The sequence below is a fragment of the Lolium perenne genome, chromosome 3, assembly GCF_019359855.2.
Source record: "Lolium perenne isolate Kyuss_39 chromosome 3, Kyuss_2.0, whole genome shotgun sequence".
In the NCBI taxonomy this organism is placed as follows: domain Eukaryota; kingdom Viridiplantae; phylum Streptophyta; class Magnoliopsida; order Poales; family Poaceae; genus Lolium; species Lolium perenne.
Window position 1 is genome coordinate 81,800,179 of NC_067246.2, and position 18,855 is coordinate 81,819,033.

Below are 18,855 nucleotides of genomic sequence, written 5' to 3' on the forward strand. Positions count from 1 at the left end.
TTTGCCGTTTGGCCATTGCCAATGGTTATTTTGGTCGCAGCGTCAAATAAGGCACGGTCTTGGGCGGTTACAGGTGTTTTCAAATGTGCCCATGGCTTATTTGGATGTTTCCATTTTTGCCACATCCATCTTAGGCGTAGAGCCCTTCCGAAGGAATCAATGCAGTGAACACCTAGCCCACCAAGTTTCTTTGGACGGCACACGGTCTTCCAGTTCACCCTATACTTTCCTCCTTTGCAAGAGGTTTCTCCGGCCCACAGCCAAGCTCTACGACGTTTGTCGAATTCTTTCTTAACCCATGCCGGCATTTCGCTGATGCTCATCATGTACACTGCCAGGGAGGTTAAAACGGAGTTTAGCATCTCCAGCCTACCGGCTTTGCTCATGAGTCGTGCCTTCCAAGTAGCTAGATGCCGGTCCATTTTGTCGAGGAGCATTTGCCAATCTCTTTGGTGAGCTTTTTGATGGAAAGGGGCATACCCAAATACATGCAAGGAAAAGAGGAGGTGCCAATTCCAGCAACATTAGCCAACTCTTGGACGTTTATGTGTTGGCAACAGATCGGAGTTATTGAGCTTTTGGAGAAATTCGTGATGAGTCCTGTAGCACGGCCAAAGGTGGACAGGATCTCCCCCAGGCCAGTGATATCTTGTTGCGTAGGTTTGAGGAAGAGTGCAACATCATCAGCGTAGAAGCAAGCTCGGAAAGAGCACTGCTTGCCTTTGAGTTTAGATATGACCCCAGCATCTGTTGCTATTTCAAGGAGGCGGTGTAGAGGTTCCAAGGCGAGATCGAAAAGGAAAGGTGACAGGGAGTCTCCTTGCCTAAGTCCACGATGATGCTGTATTCTTCTACCGGGGACTCCGTTTATGAGTACTCTGGATGAGGCTGAACGGAAGAGCAATGAGATCCAGTTTCTCCATCTCAGCGGAAATCCTCTAGCTTCCAACATGTCAATGATGTATGTCCAGGAAACTGTGTCAAAGGCTTTGGCAATGTCCAACTTCAGAAGCAAGGTTGGTGTTCGTGTCTTGTGGAAATGTTTGGCTATGTTTTGTACATACAAGAAATTGTCTTGGATGTTCCTCCCACTGATAAACGCGCTTTGACAAGGCGAGATTATCTCGTCCAGGTGTGGTTGAAGCCGTAGGGCCAGAATTTTGGAGACAAGCTTTCCAAAGGCATGAATCAGGCTAATGGGTCGATAATGACTCATCTGTGCTGGCTGATCATTTTTTGGTAAGAGGATGAGGAAAGCCGTGTTTAGATTGTCAAAGGAGGGGTCGTTGAGGTTGTAAAACTTGTTTAATGCATTTAGGAGGTCATCTTTGATGATGCTCCATGAGGCTCGAAAGAAACCTCCCGAGAACCCGTCCGGGCCCGGCGCCTTGTCAGTTGGAGTATCGAACACAGCTTGTTTTAGCTCTTCGAGAGTGAAGGGAACGTCGAGGTCGGACAGGTCGGGAGTTGGTAGGTTTAGTTGGGCCCAGTCGAAGCGCTCGGTACTTTGAGCTGATGTACCCATGATAGCGTTGAGGTGATGAAAGACTGTCTCCTCAAGCTCGCCCGGGGTTGTGGCGATGCCTGACTCCGATTGTAGGGATTGGATTCTGTTCTTTAGCCTGCGGTGTGTTGCATGAGAGTGGAAGAATTTGGTGTTGGCATCACCCTGCAGCCATTTGATTCTGGCCCTTTGTTTGGCTTTGATCCTATTGATAACAGCAAGTCCAACTGCCCTAGATTTCAGGGTGGATCGCAGCTAGCGGCTGATTGATAGAAACCGGAATAAATTTGTCGAAAAGCACCGCGTGTTGTACTGTATAGTACTGTGGACGTCGCTGATGAATACAAAAGCAGCGTACGTGTCTATGCTGCATTTGTGGTTGTATTAGATCGTGTGCGGTGCCGGTGATCATGAGCTTTCGCTGCGATTAATTTCGAAAAGAAATCTCAGTTCCCACGTGCTTGAGATCTACTATCACTCGTTTCGTTTAGAACAATTCGCTGAAGATCCTGCAGTCGTTCTGCTATGAAAAGCAAAACAAGGTTATTGTGTTTGTAAAGTTTCCCGAATTCATGCATGGACGCAACAAATTAAAGCTAAAACTCAATCTAGGTCTCTGATTTGTTAATTCCGTAACTTTGGGAGATGTGGACGTCGTAGAGAGTGAGGTATACATGCATGCCTTAATCTTAATTGGCACGCACGATTGACCATGTCGACTTTGTCGGTGCACTATAATTTTTATTATGGACAAGGGCGACTCGCAAGGTGCCATTTTTTTCCAACTCATTGAAGGATAACAGCACGACGCAAATTCAGTCCCCGATTTAAAAACAACAAACAAAGTCATTTTAGATCATGGGCACCAGTGCTCTCATCATATTAAAAAATTGAGAATTATATTTGTGTGTTTAAAAGATTATGTAACAAAAATCTAAAAGGAGCTGATGGTTTGTTTCCTAAGTTACATAAAAATGACAAAGTCTGTGTTGACTGCCAAAACCCACCGGCGGGCAGCGACGGTCAACACGGTAGAGCCGGGAAGAGCCTAGAGCTGCGGCTGGCTGAGACCCCTCCGAGCGACGGCCCGCAATGCTCTTCTGGTCACACGTCCGATGCGAAGTGCAAGGGCGTGTGTGACGCCCCGGAACCGGTATCCTGAGGATTCCAGCGATCCCGCCGAAATCCGCACGATATCGATTCAGAGACGCCCTCCGACACGACGTGCGCGAAGAATCACACACGTGATGCTAGAGGAATTAACACGAGCGGTAACATTACAACAGGATTACAATAGAGCCCACAAGATACATATATTACAACAACGACTCCAACGAGTCAAGATACAAATAGATACATACAAAGATCCAAATCATACAGAAGATCAAATACGTCCGAGTACGGACAAGATACAAATTGGACTAAGAGTCCTGAAGATAACCAGCGGCGTCCATAACCCTGCCCAGGCCAAGCCGGAAGGGTAACCTTGCTAACGTCGTCATCTCGTACCTGTCAAAGTCGGGCCATCGGTTGCCGACAAAAGGGGGGGAGGAGACAAAAAGAAAGGAAGGCGAGGGTAAGTACCATTGGCACGTACTTGCGAGACAAGACCAGCTATGCTCGCTGGTGGGCGGTATAAACTTCACCCGGCTATATGTGGAGTTTAGCGGCAGCAAAGCTACTATCCAATAGAGACACGCTACAACATCCGTCTACTCAGAGAAGATAAGAGAGCGCACAAGGTAACAAATAAATACTACACAAACATAACCCAGCCAAATACACATATCCCCTTCAACAATTGCGAAGAGGCAATGTAAAAGGCACTCAACGGTGGACAAGTATTAGGTATCGGTTGTAGTAATGCTATATTACTAATCAAGTTATTATCAGATTATTAACAACAAGTATAAGGTGCAAGTTGTTCTATGATCAAGTCATACAATTCCAAGTCGTCCATAACCCCGGACACGGCTTATCGATAAGATGTACACCCTGCAGGGGTTGCCCAAATGTAACCATACGCATGCTCGAACCCACTTACTACAGGTGGAGTCTCACATCAAGACCGTTCCCAATGCAAGAGAAAGTTTAAGGGGAGCCACCCCACTAAGCTACCCGTGACGAAGTTCGGCCGTACTCCGATACGGACCCAGAGGTTTGTGCCAACGGCTAAGCTAAGTGTGAACAACCTGCTGTCGCTAATCGTTCCACGAGATGAGTACAGTACAGAAATAAACACCCGAAGGCAACAAGAAGTAAATCGTGCATCGTGCATATGAGCAAATAAAACCAAGGTTGTGGCTCCCAATAAACAGACTCGAGGAAAGGTAGTGGGTGATGGGGGTCCCACTCCCCCACGTACGGGTAGAGCGCTCAATCTCGGAACAGATAACAAGAACTCGGGTCCTAGGGGACATTAGCGAGTCAAAGTTCCGATGCTTTCGCAAAGGGGCTCACAGATGCCTCTGCTTACAATTTTAGTTGTTAACAATAAAATAAAGTGTGATTATCTCCAACAAAAGATATAGCATGTGATAACCTCCCAACAAGATATCCCGAACATCTCGAGATATCAACAAGACCCTAAACTCGCCTACGACTCGCAAGCTGGCAAACAACAAACAATAGGTAGGGCGAGGAGGTGTATCTCGGACATATAGGTAACAGGTGGATAGGACACGTGACACAACAGAATCGCAACACAAGGATAGCAATAGATCAAAAGAGCATGTAAAAGTAAAATAGGTGAAGGGGTGGGCTCGCCTGTGAAAAGCTGCAGAAGAACTTGTCGGAGAACTCGTCGTATCTCACAACACCACTTCGCGATCCTATCCGGGAAGAAGCAAATGCTGGAACAAACAAAGTATGCAAGTCTTACTACTACGGATAAAGAACCAGCATGCTCAAGAAGATATGCATGACATGGCAAGGATGATGCGGTGCAACTTATCCATATTAATCGGAGTCGGAACCCCGGACAATCAATTAGGTTGGAGTTGCATTTTCTACCGACAAATTTAAGGGTGGATTAGCATAGCAAACATGGCAGGGGTGAGCTACAACAAAGTTAAATGGAATCGGGACAACATATATATAATATCCCACATATTCCATATGTTCCATATTAGGTGATAATGCAAACTATCGCGAATTTATATGATGCAGGATGCAACAGCAAGCATGGATGGCATATTCATGTCCAGCACATTTTTCTGATCAATTTTCATATATAACACTTTTAATTTCGAGTTACCAATTAAAAGTTATTAACAGATTAGTTTTTAGTTAATTAAAATAGAAAAACAGATTTGTTTTATTAGGAAAAGGACCCGAAAACAAAAACTGTCCAGGGGGTGGACTGCGGGTTGTTTAGCAAAAGATCCAGGGGGTTATCGATAAACTGACATAGCCAGGGACGCCGGGTAGAGGAATAAAAACTAGCAGGGGCCTCCATGCAAAACTGACGAGATCTAGATCTGGGAGGGTTTTCTCACCGGAGGGGCAGCTAGCCCATGTGGATGACAGATGGGGCCGGCGGATGCTGACGTGGCTGCCACGCTGGCGAACCTTGCTTGCAAGGGGGATGCCGCGCGCGTTCTCCAGGAAGGTGGTCACCGCGGCGAGGCGTCGCGCGCGCCGACGTTGCAGGCGCCACCAGGAAGCGCGGAGTTGGGCGTCGTGCTCGCCTCGTCGGCGCGGTCGAAGTGGAGGCGGCGCCGCTTGATGGAGGTCGCCGGAAGACCGCCGTCGAAGAGGACCTGCGGCGGCACGGTTCGGCATCAACGAGGGGAGGACGAACCAGAGGAGGGGAAAAGCAACCGAGGGGTCCAGGAGGTAGAGTGAGGTACCAGGAAATCGGTGGTGACCTCGGTGTGGCCGGAGACGGACGAACGGCGCCGGAATCGTCCACGAACTGCGGCGGCCGGAGCGAGGGAATGGCGAATTTGGTGGCGATTGGGAAGCCCCCGGGGCGATTCGAGGTACTGGGAGATGGAGAACGTCGAGGCGCACCCGATGGTGCCCTCAGCACGGTGGGGGACGCAGTGGAGCGGCGGCGCCATGGAGGAGCTCACGGGGCCGGGGATGGGGTTTCTCCTCTGTTGGTTCTGGCTTGCAAACGAAGAAAGAAAAGAGGTGAGAGAGGCGTGGAGAGGAAGTGAGGACGAGGGAGAGGTTGGCTGGCGCCAGAGATAAAGCGAGAGAGAGGGGAGGCTCACATGGGGGAGGTTGGTGCGGTGGTTGGCTCGGTGGAGGACCACTGCCCTCACGCCCTTTTCGTGAGGAGGAGGAAGACGACAGAGACAAGAGCGTCTCCACCGAAGGGGTACGGCCAGGTGGGCTGGGCTGCAACAAGGCCGCCGGATTGGGCTAACTCGGGCCAGGAAGAGATGGGCCAGAGGGGAGAAGGTTGCTGGGCTGCAGGGAGAGAGAGAGAGGTAGAGAGAGCTGGGCCAGGAAGAGAGAGAGCCCAAGGAGAAGGAAAGGGTTTTGTTAAAAGAAGGAGAAGGGAAGGTTTTATTCAACCATATGAGAGGGAAAAGAAAATAGATTAGGGTTTATAAAATAATTTTATTTTGTAAAACAAGGATGCTATGATGCATGATGCATGATGATGCACAAAAAGAAAAGAACAAGCAATTCTAATAGGGGTGCTACCCTGGGCCGTTACAATCGACACCACTAACAAGGAACCTCGCCCCGAGGTTCCACGCCATGGTACGGGGGAGAGAGGTGAACTAGCGGATCTTCTGGCGCATCGTTGATCTTCACCCGACCTTGAGGTGGAACCTTCTTCTGACGAACTGTTGGTCTTCTCGACACCACTAACAAGAGTTCTTGCTCCACGTAGATCGGCGACACCACTAACAAGAAGTCGTTGTTCCGCTGTTGATGATGCGCTTTCGTCGGGACCCTCAGAAGATCAGAACTAATAGGTGAAAGGTAAAGATCGTCCAACCCACGTAGAGACCTAAGACTCGGAGAAACAGATAAGAGGAGATTCAAAACTCGCAAGGATAAGAGGAGCAAGAATGGCACAAGGAGAAAAATAGAGCTAATCAGATCTATCCAACGAATTTTCAGAAAATAGTTTTGACACTAGACACAACAACGTCCGTTGGCAAGGTTATCCTACAGGCTGGACTAGTGGGGTACCGTCAACCTGAGCTCTGATACCAACTTGTGACGCCCCGGAACCGGTATCCTGAGGATTCCAGCGATCCCGCCGAAATCCGCACGATATCGATTCAGAGACGCCCTCCGACACGACGTGCGCGAAGAATCACACACGTGATGCTAGAGGAATTAACACGAGCGGTAACATTACAACAGGATTACAATAGAGCCCACAAGATACATATATTACAACAACGACTCCAACGAGTCAAGATACAAATAGATACATACAAAGATCCAAATCATACAGAAGATCAAATACGTCCGAGTACGGACAAGATACAAATTGGACTAAGAGTCCTGAAGATAACCAGCGGCGTCCATAACCCTGCCCAGGCCAAGCCGGAAGGGTAACCTTGCTAACGTCGTCATCTCGTACCTGTCAAAGTCGGGCCATCGGTTGCCGACAAAAGGGGGAGGAGACAAAAAGAAAGGAAGGCGAGGGTAAGTACCATTGGCACGTACTTGCGAGACAAGACCAGCTATGCTCGCTGGTGGGCGGTATAAACTTCACCCGGCTATATGTGGAGTTTAGCGGCAGCAAAGCTACTATCCAATAGAGACACGCTACAACATCCGTCTACTCAGAGAAGATAAGAGAGCGCACAAGGTAACAAATAAATACTACACAAACATAACCCAGCCAAATACACATATCCCCTTCAACAATTGCGAAGAGGCAATGTAAAAGGCACTCAACGGTGGACAAGTATTAGGTATCGGTTGTAGTAATGCTATATTACTAATCAAGTTATTATCAGATTATTAACAACAAGTATAAGGTGCAAGTTGTTCTATGATCAAGTCATACAATTCCAAGTCGTCCATAACCCCGGACACGGCTTATCGATAAGATGTACACCCTGCAGGGGTTGCCCAAATGTAACCATACGCATGCTCGAACCCACTTACTACAGGTGGAGTCTCACATCAAGACCGTTCCCAATGCAAGAGAAAGTTTAAGGGGAGCCACCCCACTAAGCTACCCGTGACGAAGTTCGGCCGTACTCCGATACGGACCCAGAGGTTTGTGCCAACGGCTAAGCTAAGTGTGAACAACCTGCTGTCGCTAATCGTTCCACGAGATGAGTACAGTACAGAAATAAACACCCGAAGGCAACAAGAAGTAAATCGTGCATCGTGCATATGAGCAAATAAAACCAAGGTTGTGGCTCCCAATAAACAGACTCGAGGAAAGGTAGTGGGTGATGGGGGTCCCACTCCCCACGTACGGGTAGAGCGCTCAATCTCGGAGCAGAGATAACAAGAACTCGGGTCCTAGGGGACATTAGCGAGTCAAAGTTCCGATGCTTTCGCAAAGGGGCTCACAGATGCCTCTCGCTTACAATTTTAGTTGTTAACAATAAAATAAAGTGTGATTATCTCCAACAAAAGATATAGCATGTGATAACCTCCCAACAAGATATCCCGAACATCTCGAGATATCAACAAGACCCTAAACTCGCCTACGACTGCATAAGTCGGCAAACAACAAACAATAGGTAGGGCGAGGAGGTGTATCTCGGACATATAGGTAACAGGTGGATAGGACACGTGACACAACAGAATCGCAACACAAGGATAGCAATAGATCAAAAGAGCATGTAAAAGTAAAATAGGTGAAGGGGTGGGCTACTTTGTGAAAAGCTGCAGAAGAACTTGTCGGAGAACTCGTCGTATCTCACAACACCACTTCGCGATCCTATCCGGGAAGAAGCAAATGCTGGAACAAACAAAGTATGCAAGTCTTACTACTACGGATAAAGAACCAGCATGCTCAAGAAGATATGCATGACATGGCAAGGATGATGCGGTGCAACTTATCCATATTAATCGGAGTCGGAACCCCGGACAATCAATTAGGTTGGAGTTGCATTTTCTACCGACAAATTTAAGGGTGGATTAGCATAGCAAACATGGCAGGGGTGAGCTACAACAAAGTTAAATGGAATCGGGACAACATATATATAATATCCCACATATTCCATATGTTCCATATTAGGTGATAATGCAAACTATCGCGAATTTATATGATGCAGGATGCAACAGCAAGCATGGATGGCATATTCATGTCCAGCACATTTTTCTGATCAATTTTCATATATAACACTTTTCATTTCGAATTACCAATTAAAAGTTATTAACAGATTAGTTTTTAGTTAATTAAAATAGAAAAACAGATTTGTTTTATTAGGAAAAGGACCCGAAAACAAAAACTGTCCAGGGGGTGGACTGCGGGTTGTTTAGCAAAAGATCCAGGGGGTTATCGATAAACTGACATAGCCAGGGACGCCGGGTAGAGGAATAAAAACTAGCAGGGGCCTCCATGCAAAACTGACGAGATCTAGATCTGGGAGGGTTTTCTCACCGGAGGGGCAGCTAGCCCATGTGGATGACAGATGGGGCCGGCGGATGCTGACGTGGCTGCCACGCTGGCGAACCTTGCTTGCAAGGGGGATGCCGCGCGCGTTCTCCAGGAAGGTGGTCACCGCGGCGAGGCGTCGCGCGCGCCGACGTTGCAGGCGCCACCAGGAAGCGCGGAGTTGGGCGTCGTGCTCGCCTCGTCGGCGCGGTCGAAGTGGAGGCGGCGCCGCTTGATGGAGGTCGCCGGAAGACCGCCGTCGAAGAGGACCTGCGGCGGCACGGTTCGGCATCAACGAGGGGAGGACGAACCAGAGGAGGGGAAAAGCAACCGAGGGGTCCAGGAGGTAGAGTGAGGTACCAGGAAATCGGTGGTGACCTCGGTGTGGCCGGAGACGGACGAACGGCGCCGGAATCGTCCACGAACTGCGGCGGCCGGAGCGAGGGAATGGCGAATTTGGTGGCGATTGGGAAGCCCCCGGGGCGATTCGAGGTACTGGGAGATGGAGAACGTCGAGGCGCACCCGATGGTGCCCTCAGCACGGTGGGGGACGCAGTGGAGCGGCGGCGCCATGGAGGAGCTCACGGGGCCGGGGATGGGGTTTCTCCTCTGTTGGTTCTGGCTTGCAAACGAAGAAAGAAAAGAGGTGAGAGAGGCGTGGAGAGGAAGTGAGGACGAGGGAGAGGTTGGCTGGCGCCAGAGATAAAGCGAGAGAGAGGGGAGGCTCACATGGGGGAGGTTGGTGCGGTGGTTGGCTCGGTGGAGGACCACTGCCCTCACGCCCTTTTCGTGAGGAGGAGGAAGACGACAGAGACAAGAGCGTCTCCACCGAAGGGGTACGGCCAGGTGGGCTGGGCTGCAACAAGGCCGCCGGATTGGGCTAACTCGGGCCAGGAAGAGATGGGCCAGAGGGGAGAAGGTTGCTGGGCTGCAGGGAGAGAGAGAGAGGTAGAGAGAGCTGGGCCAGGAAGAGAGAGAGCCCAAGGAGAAGGAAAGGGTTTTGTTAAAAGAAGGAGAAGGGAAGGTTTTATTCAACCATATGAGAGGGAAAAGAAAATAGATTAGGGTTTATAAAATAATTTTATTTTGTAAAACAAGGATGCTATGATGCATGATGCATGATGATGCACAAAAAGAAAAGAACAAGCAATTCTAATAGGGGTGCTACCCTGGGCCGTTACAGCGTGCCACCTGACCTATACCTGGTCAGGAAGGTGATGGAGATGCCTCGCTTAGTTTCCTGCATGGCATACACGTAAACATTAAATACGAGCCTCGATCGGCTCTCAGGTTATCCTGTGAATCGGCTCAAAGAGCCGATCCACCCATGATTCGTACGGGGTGCACGAATATATGGTGGTCCTGCTTGATCAAGATAAAGCTAATGAGATCTACGACGATTTAGGGTTTTCACCGCATAATCGGATCATCCTACTCCAGGTTGGGCCTCGCGGCCACGCACGGTGATCGTAAGCCGATCCTAAACAAGGCCTAAAAACCAACATGAAGTTGATCCTCGGAACATCCTGTTTAGGACTTGTGAACGCCACCCTACGTGCCGCTGGATCCTCCCCCCCTTTGTAAGGCCTAACTATTGCAGATATTAAACTAATCCTTGTAGAACAAGGAGCAATCGTAACGGATCAGATCTACTAAATAATGATCAAGCGGGGTGCCGTCCCCACACCTAAGATAGGTGTGAGGGCGGCTAGACATGCAAGGGTTGCACTACGTAAGCATGCTCAAACGAAGAACAATGCTAACCCTAACACATCTATGATAACTACGTTGCTCGCCATCAAAGACGCTTCAGTACGAGCAACGCATGAACAACGTGGAGCTTGTGCTGCCTAGATCGCAAGATGCGATCTAGGCAGCATGTCGCTTACCTGATAGAAACCCTCGAGACGAAGGAGTTGGCGATGCGCCGAGATTGGTTTGTTTGGGTTGAACGTGAGTTGTTGTTTATTCCATAAACCCTAGATACATATTTATAGTCCAGCGGACTTTCTAACTCGGACGTGCACCTAACCGTGCACGAGTAAAACTCTAACTTTTAATCTAAGATGCGATCTACTATATTACAGATACATGGGCAATTCAGCCCAACTTCGTGTATAAGGCCAATTCTTGTTCTTCCTTCCATGTATATCTTCAAGTCTATCTCAATCGTGGCCCACCTCTGACTCGGTCAAATTCTGGTGATAACACATGCCCCCCTGGTTTTGGAATTGGTAATTCCAAAATCACTCTGTTTTCCTTCGTCGGGTCATGTCGTGGCAGAACCGTTGCAGTATCCTTCATCATGATGCCCTGCCTTCTCAACTTCTCCGCGTGACCTGACAGTTTTTTTTTTCTTTAGGCACCACTTCCTCGGAAACTGCTGTGGCATTGAATTTCCACTATATCCCCTTTTATTTAACCGCTACGAACAGTTCTCCTCTGCATCTCCTTCGCATTAGCACTCCAAAAGCCCTCCTGCGCCACCATGTCTTCTTCCTCCTCTGCTCCATCGGATCCTTCCAGCCAGTCCTCCACATCCCGTGAGCCGACGCCGGAGTACAACCCGGCGGAGGTCCACGCGGCCAACATCCGCCGCGCCATTGCGGCCGGGGAGGAGTCAGACCATGACTTCTCCATCTGGTCCGAGGACGACCAGTCCTCGACGGACGGGGAGAGCGACCTCCGCTTCCTTGCCAACGGGGAATCGGAGGAGGAGAGCGATGACGATCGCTTCTCCTGGGATGACTTCACCTCCTCCGAGGGGGTGGAGGAGGAGGAAGAGGAGGAGGAGGACGACGACGACAGCTCCTCCGACGAGCCGCCGGCCAAGCGGTTCTGCCCTTGGCCGGGCAACCTTAGCGACTTCGACAGCGACGAGGACGACGCTGACGAAGAAGATGAAGACAACGAGGGCCCGGTCGGCGGCCATTGGAGCGACGACGAGCCCGCCGGGAGCAGCGCCGACAGCGGCGACGACGGCGACGACGAGGGCAGTAATGGCCCGTAGATAGGACCTCTAGAATAGGGCCAGCAGTAGTAGATGGGGCAATGTATCCCCTAGTATTTCCTTTTGAGAGCAATTAGCTCTTTATGTAAGAAATCTCGCCTATCAATGAAGAACTTTTCCCCAATTTGATTTTGCCGATTTATTCTGAGTTTAATTGAGCCGATTCCCTCTTCTACTGACCTTGCCGATTCGTCCCCTTTGCCAATGCGTAATGAGCCGATAGCACCGCATCGGTCCTTTGAAATTCACCCTTCCCTTCTTCAACTGATGATTTTCTAAATCTGGTGGAAAATGCAGGATCTTCAGGAAAACCTTTGAACTTTTCCAACCAAACCCAATAATCCTCTTCAGTACTCATCATTTGTGAAGAAAGTTGGAATGAAGGATCAGCCGATGGTATCCCAATCGGCTCTTTAAACAGAGCAAAACAGAGTATCCACCAGGCCTGCTGCCCCCCGAGCCTTACTCGAGCCTGCTGCCCCCCGAGCCTTACTCGAGGCGAGAATGTCAGAGAGAATGCGCCAAAGCCGATCCCCTTTCTTCCTTAGACAGCCGATAACCTTCCGTTTCAGCTGAACTAGCCCCAAAGATTGGAAATCCTCGACAAAAAGGTTCAGGAACCCAGATCGGCTCGAAGCAGTTGAAGAAATTTCCATTGTTTTATTCCCTCGAAGCAACAGAAGGCACCACCGCTGGCCTGGATTTGGTGGAGACTCGATAAACATCGCATAATTCCACTAGAGTCGATGGCTGCGCATCGGCTGCTTCTCAATTCTAAAGTCGATGCCCTTGCATCGGCTGTAAAAAAAATTTTACTGGCCGATTTTCTCCTATCGGCCCCCAGTATTTCATTGCACACATGTACCCCTGCATCTGTTCCCATGTTTAGGTGCCCCCCGAGCCGAATCTGTCAAAGAATGGCAGATATCGGCTCTGTAATTCGCACGTCGGCTCCTGATAGGGTCAAGGGCGAACACAAACAGAACATGTGGTGAGGATAATTTTGGCCGATTGCTGGGACCGGCCTCCATAATGATTGGAGCGCTGACTGAAGGTTCTGTAATGTCCCTTCATAGACCTTTGGGGCCGATCACAAGGATCAGCCTCGCCAAGTTGCACATCGCTTGCTTCAACTACATGGTCAGGCCAGTGGATAAAACCAGCTTAACCCTTCACTTTGTCACATCGATGCGCTCGCAGTCGTCCAAGTTGATGCCTGAGAGGGGTTCTTGGCCTGCTGCTTCCCATGCGTTCATGCCAGCCGTTGAAATTTCAGCTGAGTCATCGGCCTGGACGACCTCTACCTCATCTCCATCCCACTGTATTATGCATTGGTGCATCGTGGAGGGAATACAGCAGTTGGCGTGGATCCAATCTCTTCCCAAAGAAGACAAAGATAACTGCTCGTGCTATCGACGATGAAGAACGTTGTAGGGATAGTTTTCCTTCCTACGGTCAGATCCACGTTCAGAACTCCTTGTGCCTCAGACGCTTGGCCATTGAAATCGCTCAATGTCACGTTGGTCCTGATTAGATCCGAGCTAGAGCGTCCCAGCCGACGTAGCATAGAGTACGGCATGATGTTAACTGCCGCTCCGGTGTCCACCAGCATCTTATTTACAGGCCTCCCATCGATATATCCTCGCAAGTACAGGGCCTTCAGATGCCTGTAGCTCTTTTCTTGTGGCTTCTCAAAGATAACCGGCCGTGGGCCGCAGTCAAGTTGTGCCACGGATATCTCATCTAACCCTGGAGCACTGAACTCCGAAGGGAGGATGAACACCATGTTCGTGCCAGCCGATGTTTCATCATCGGCTCTCCTTTGTTTGGGGCGCCACTCCATTTTCCGTGGACGACCCTCTTCGTCCAGGGTTCGCTGAACCTTTGCAGCCAGATCAGGCCGTGCCTTCCTTAGCGTATGCAAGTATAACCTTTCGGCTTCTTCCAGGCCGCGCAAACGCTGAACCCTGCGTTTTTGTGAACGGCTGAGTCCGTCAGGGCACCACCTTGGACGGTGGTACCTGTCTTCTTCTTCTTCTAGTCCCTCGTCTTTGGAATCCTCAAGATCTGCCCAACGAGGTGACTCAGCGCGTTTGCTTTGTGGCGGGAGAGGCCCTAAGCGCTTGAACACAGACACGTTGGCTGCCTCCTTCTTCTTCTGGTTGCATTCTGGGCAGTTGCCGATTGTGGGCAATCGGCTCATTCCTGAATCCCAGCAATGTCTGAAGAAAGGGCAGTCCCAGTGTCTGGCGTTGTCATCTTGCTCCCTCGATTCTTCCTTGGCACGGCGCTCGTGCTCCTCCTCATCGCGATCATGCCGACGATGTCTTCTGGCTTCTCTAGCCAGACGATCTCCTTCATCATCATAGTTGGACCGTCGGCGTTGGTCATACTGACTCACATATTTGTTGAGGAGGTGATCAGAGAGAGGTTGTTGATATCTTATGTTCTTCACCTCTCCCTCTGTGACGTAGCGCTTGCCATCATGATGGAGCCGATCGCGTGGAGCGGCCTCCTCTGTGTCCTTGCTATGAGAGCAGCTGCCCTCCTCTCCATCTTTGCCAGAGTGGTTCCCAGGTCCTACCATGTTGATGCTGAACGAGGGACCTGGCTGGCAACCCTCAGGGTAGGTGACTTCTACCATGTTAACGGCGGGGAAGGGCTGGGTGTCGACCTTCATGGCGTACTGGTTGAAAATTAGACGCCCCTTCTCTATCGCCGCTTGGATGTGCTGACGCCACACCCTGCAGTCGTTGGTGGCATGGGAGAGCGAGTTATGCCATTTGCAGTATGGCTTTCCGTTCAGCTCTTGCGCCGTGGGGAACTTGAGACCTTCAGGAATCGTCAACTGTTTCTCCTTGAGCAGGAGGTCGAAGATTTGTTCAGTCTTGGTCACGTCAAAATCAAATCCCCTGGGTGGGCCTGGTGGCTTTACCCATTTGCAGGACACGGGGGTTCCTCCCCGAGTCCATTCAGCCACTGCTACCTCTTGGTCTCCCGCAGGAACTTCGTCTTCCTGCGCATCAACCAGGACCACTGCACGCTTGAACTTGTCTTGGTACAGGTCCGGGTGGCGCTGTTCATATGCTGATAGTTTCTGAACCATGTGCGCCAGCGAGGGATAATCTGCTTGGGAGGCCATGTCCTTGAGCTGTGTTGCAAGGCCAGCTACTGCCAACTCGACTGCTTCCTTTTTAGTTATACGAACCGAATAACATCGGTTCCTAAGATTCCTGAAGCGCTGGATGTACTCTGTCACCGTTTCTCCGCGCTTCTGACGTAGTTGTGCTAGATCGGCAATGCTAGACTCGGAAGCTTCTGAATGGTATTGCATATGGAACTGTTCTTCCAATTGCTTCCGAGACCGGATGGAGTTTGCTGGCAAAGAGGTATACCATCCGAAAGCCGATCCCGTGAGGGACTGTGAAAAGAGCCTCACGCGTAGCTGATCCGACACTGAAGCCGGTCCTAGTTGCGCCAAATATCGGCCGACGTGCTCGATGGAGCTGGAGCCATCTGATCCACTGAATTTGGAGAAGTCAGGGAGCCGATATTTAGGTGGCAGCGGGATCATCTCGTACTCGTCGGGGGTACGGCTTGGAATAGCCGATTGCCCTTCTCTTCGGCACCATGCCGAACTGGTCTCTCGCATGGTACTGATCTGATCCGCCGTGGCTGGCTGCAGGAGTTGCACTACGAAGATTCGCCGGGGTGGCGTACTTAGCCAGCCATGTTTGCTTTTCCAGCTACGAGCCAACTGCAGGAGCCGGGCTCGGAGTTTCGTCGGGGTGGCGTACTTAGTTAGCCACGTCTCGCTTCTCAAGCTACGTCGGCGACGTTCCTCTGTTTTCGCCGGAGTCCCACGATGTTGTGGCCTGGTTTGAGAGTGCCCAGTTGCCACAATCTGGCACATACGTGCACGCGTATCCTTGAGGGATCTCCTTAGGCGCCTCAGCCAAGAACTGGTAGTCACTAGGGTCACCACCGATCTTGTAGACGACGAATGCCGGTGTAGCCGGCACTTCAGCTGGTGCTGCCAACGCATATGGCAGCGGTGGACGGGACTGGAGTGGCAACTCTCCTTGATGCGTCCCGAGAGCTGGTCCTGACGGCGAGTACTGGTGGCTCATGATCTCCTGGATCACGCGCAGAGCGACACGCTCCAACACGTTGACCAGGTTTTCAGAGTGGCGGTGTAGCGAGTGAGCCACCAAGTAGTTGATCTCTCGCCGCAGCCCCCGGTGCGTTCCTCCGACGGGGCAGAGAGGTCTATCCCATCGAGTGCACCTTGCGGTGAGAATCCCTTCCATCCGATGCCATGGGAACGGGTTCTTCGAAAAGAGCCGATGAGGTCGGCTTCGAGGGTGACCTTGATCTCGTCATATCTCTTCTTGAGCTCGTCGAGCAGCTCCTCGTAGGTGATCGGCGTGCCGTCCGCCATCTAAGATGTATATGGCGATGTGGTTGATGTAGACGATTGTCCCACCGGGCGTGCCAGAATGTGTTGACTGCCAAAACCCACCGGCGGGCAGCGACGGTCAACACGGTAGAGCCGGGAAGAGCCTAGAGCTGCGGCTGGCTGAGACCCCTCCGAGCGATGGCCCGCAATGCTCTTCTGGTCACACGTCCGATGCGAAGTGCAAGGGCGTGCCACCTTACCTATACCTGGTCAGGAAGGTGATGGAGATGCCTCGCTTAGTTTCCTGCATGGCATACACGTAAACATTAAATACGAGCCTCGATCGGCTCTCAGGTTATCCTGTGAATCGGCTCAAAGAGCCGATCCACCCATGATTCGTACGGGGTGCACGAATATATGGTGGTCCTGCTTGATCAAGATAAAGCTAATGAGATCTACGACGATTTAGGATTTTCACCGCATAATCGGATCATCCTACTCCAGGTTGGGCCTCGCGGCCACGCACGGTGATCGTAAGCCGATCCTAAACAAGGCCTAAAAACCAACATGAAGTTGATCCTCGGAACATCCTGTTTAGGACTTGCGAACGCCACCCTACGTGCCGCTGGATCCTCCCCCCCTTTGTAAGGCCTAACTATTGCAGATATTAAACTAATCCTTGTAGAACAAGGAGCAATCGTAACGGATCAGATCTACTAAATAATGATCAAGCGGGGTGCCGCCCCCACACCTAAGATAGGTGTGAGGGCGGCTAGACATGCAAGGGTTGCACTACGTAAGCATGCTCAAACGAAGAACAATGCTAACCCTAACACATCTATGATAACTACGTTGCTCGCCATCAAAGACGCTTCAGTACGAGCAACGCATGAACAACGTGGAGCTTGTGCTGCCTAGATCGCAAGATGCGATCTAGGCAGCATGTCGCTTACCTGATAGAAACCCTCGAGACGAAGGAGTTGGCGATGCGCCGAGATTGGTTTGTTTGGGTTGAACGTGAGTTGTTGTTTATTCCATAAACCCTAGATACATATTTATAGTCCAGCGGACTTTCTAACTCGGACGTGCACCTAACCGTGCACGAGTAAAACTCTAACTTTTAATCTAAGATGCGATCTACTATATTACAGATACATGGGCAATTCAGCCCAACTTCGTGTATAAGGCCAATTCTTGTTCTTCCTTCCATGTATATCTTCAAGTCTATCTCAATCGTGGCCCACCTCTGACTCGGTCAAATTCTGGTGATAACAGTCTGATATCTTTTTAGAGATTTGAATCACTATATATATACATATATACCCAGATCCACATATTTATTATTTTTTTGTAGCCTAATATACAAATTATTTCAGTTGAAAGTTTATACGTTTCTGGGCTGCATCATTATTTATTTTCATATGAAAACTTAAAAATATATTTTTTAAATAATCACTGGTGCTCATGTGCACCAAATCTACGTCCAATATTTGTTGAAGCTACCTAGCGACCTTACCCAAGTTGATATAATCGCATGCTTAGATGCATGGGATGATTAGCCTAGCTGGTACTACACGCTTTGGCTGCATGGTACGTGATCTTCGACAAGGTCTGAGTATTATATATCCTCGGTCTGATCGATCGAGCATATCACGCAACGAACTGCCAAACTCATGATTAAGCCAACCGATCGCAGCAGATTATATGATATATAGGTGGTAGATGGATGGATAGTAGATTGATAGACAGACAGTAGATTCATTCATGCACAAGAGTTGGCATGCAGTTTTGTCACATTTGTTGTCCCGGCCATGCATGCAACGCTAGCCGAGATGATTGGCCAGGGGCCGTTTGGGCTTTTCTGTGCCTGCTTATGATCACTAGCTAGCTGCGCCTCTGTCTACTCCTGTTTAGAAAAGTGGACATTGTTATGACTAAAATGTATAATGATACCACCTCTTACGTGATATCATGATACTACTACCTTTTGAAATTTAGATTTTGAGGTGTTAAAAAATTCCCAAATAATTATATGTACAAGATGTTTATAAACCATAGAATTTGCAGAACCCGATTCAAAATACACGCAGAGAAATAAAAAAACAAATCCAACATAAATAGTGTTACAAAAAGACAAAAATACGAACGGACACTACTCACATTGCAATTTGTCTTTTTTGTTGAATTTACTTCTAAACTTTTGAGAATGCAAGCACACATCTTTGAACACCCACAAATTTGCTTCAACTTTTTTTGCACTTGTAAATTTAAATTTTGAGAAATTGTAGCATGGTATCATGTGAGATGTGAACATGTGGTATCACTGGATATTTTGGTGTTTGTTATGTGTCTACTTCTACACACTGGGCATGATGATTTGCAATTTATTATCTTGTCGAAGA

The 18,855-nt window shown here is 49.6% G+C and overlaps 2 long non-coding RNA genes across 2 annotated transcripts; both read right to left on the minus strand.

Moving 5' to 3' along the window:
• Positions 1-2,776: 2,776 nt before the first annotated feature.
• Positions 2,777-7,902, minus strand: LOC127324164 (uncharacterized). Its single transcript, XR_011755020.1, has 4 exons — positions 5,356-7,902; positions 5,002-5,265; positions 4,271-4,356; positions 2,777-3,013 (listed from the first exon to the last, which is right to left on the minus strand). It is a non-coding gene; the product is annotated as an uncharacterized lncRNA (long non-coding RNA).
• A 421-nt stretch (positions 7,903-8,323) lies between these two features.
• On the minus strand, positions 8,324-10,209 carry LOC127324166 (uncharacterized). The gene is made up of 3 exons (XR_011754037.1): positions 9,405-10,209; positions 9,051-9,314; positions 8,324-8,405 (listed from the first exon to the last, which is right to left on the minus strand). It is a non-coding gene; the product is annotated as an uncharacterized lncRNA (long non-coding RNA).
• Between the last annotated feature and the right edge of the window lie 8,646 nt (positions 10,210-18,855).